We start from the raw sequence: 1,604 nt of genomic DNA, 5'->3' as shown, positions 1-1,604 counted from the left end.
GATGTAAGAAGTGAACATTGTCAATGAAAGAATGTTGCTGCCATATATCAGTAAACAAAGGATGTTGCAGCCACCAACCTATCGCATTATAGTCACCCCAACGGTGAGCCCTGAAGGAACTCAGGACGGCAACAAGATGCCCACCATCAAGCCATCAGCCACTAAAGTACCCCACGCCACCCCAAACACACACAGGGTGCACCCCGAGGAGACTCAGGACAAGAAAGCACAGGACACTGGCCCCAGGTAGCTGAGGTGCACATCAAAGGAATGATTTCAGTGAGCCCAGACACTTGCATCTTCCCGTACATAGAAAAGCACTAAGTTCCTTAACTTGAGATGTCTGGTTTTCTTTAAACAGTCATATTTTGATGTTCTGACTACCTGGTCTTTGTGGCAAAAACTCCTATATATCCTGGATCCTCCCTGACCTCTTCGGAGCGGTCCCTCTGAGCTAGTCTGAGAGGCTGCATCCTGGGCTTAAGTCCTCAGTTTTGCAGGTCAAATAAAACGTGTCTCAACTTTAAGGTTCTGCATTTTTTTCCCAGTCAAAAACATATTCTAAAAATCTCATTAGATAAAGCTGGAAGAGAATAAGGAGGAAATGGGACATTTTGCTTGAGAAATTACAAGCATCTAGGTGAAGTAGTTGCTATCTTCTTTCCAAATAATAATAGAAAACTATATTTTTGCATACCAGGAATAGGGAAAAGGGAGAAAACTAAAAGCAGCATACGTTGATGATCATTCTTATTTGTCCCCATGACCACAATTGGGCCACCATATAGTCACATATTTGGACCAGTAGCTAAACTCCAACTTACTGACAGATAATCTTCATGGAACAGACAAGAGGAAGAATTGGGAGCTTGGTTTCCATTAAGAAAATCATCTGTCCTGAGTTGCCTTAGAGTGAGGGTAGGATTTCTCTGTTTGGAATTTTTTTGTTTGGTTTGTTTTGGTTTTGTCCAGATATTAAAAATTGTTCTGACATGAAGAACATGAATAGAGTATTGCTGTCATATCACATCTTGATGTTGTTTACCTTCTGCTCAGGATGCATACGAACTGGTCTCCAGGTGATTTTAGGAGTTAGATCTCAGGAATCAAGACTAATCAGGGGACAGGCCATCTCACAAAATAGACAAGGTGAGTTTTTGGATGCACATGTCAGATTTAGGAGCCAAGCTTAGGAAAACCCAAGGAATATAAAGATGGCTCTAAGTTTCCAGCTAATGCAAACTGCTATAATTTGAGTATAACTTGTGCAGTTGCAAAGTTGCCAATATTGAGTGCTACAGCATTTAACATCAGGGAAATGCGACTCAGGCACAGATGGGTCCTCAGCCTTCAAGGGAACAAATCCTTAAATTTAAATAACTGAGAATAATTACATAGTTTTTTCTCAAGTTGTAAGGAATATATCACATTCTTTCAAATAGAGCTCTTTGTCTCCTATAATTACACCTTCTGGAAGAGCGGTGCAAAAAATACTGAAGCATAAACATTAAAAATAAATTAAATCAAAACATTGTGTTCACTGGGTTGACACCCAATCCATGTCAAGAGTTCTCTAAACATGTTGTTGAAAACCAGTGTATCCC

Source organism: Globicephala melas, chromosome 5 (genome assembly GCF_963455315.2).
Source record: "Globicephala melas chromosome 5, mGloMel1.2, whole genome shotgun sequence".
Taxonomy (NCBI): Eukaryota; Metazoa; Chordata; class Mammalia; order Artiodactyla; family Delphinidae; genus Globicephala; species Globicephala melas.
Note: the sequence above shows the minus strand (reverse complement) of the source record.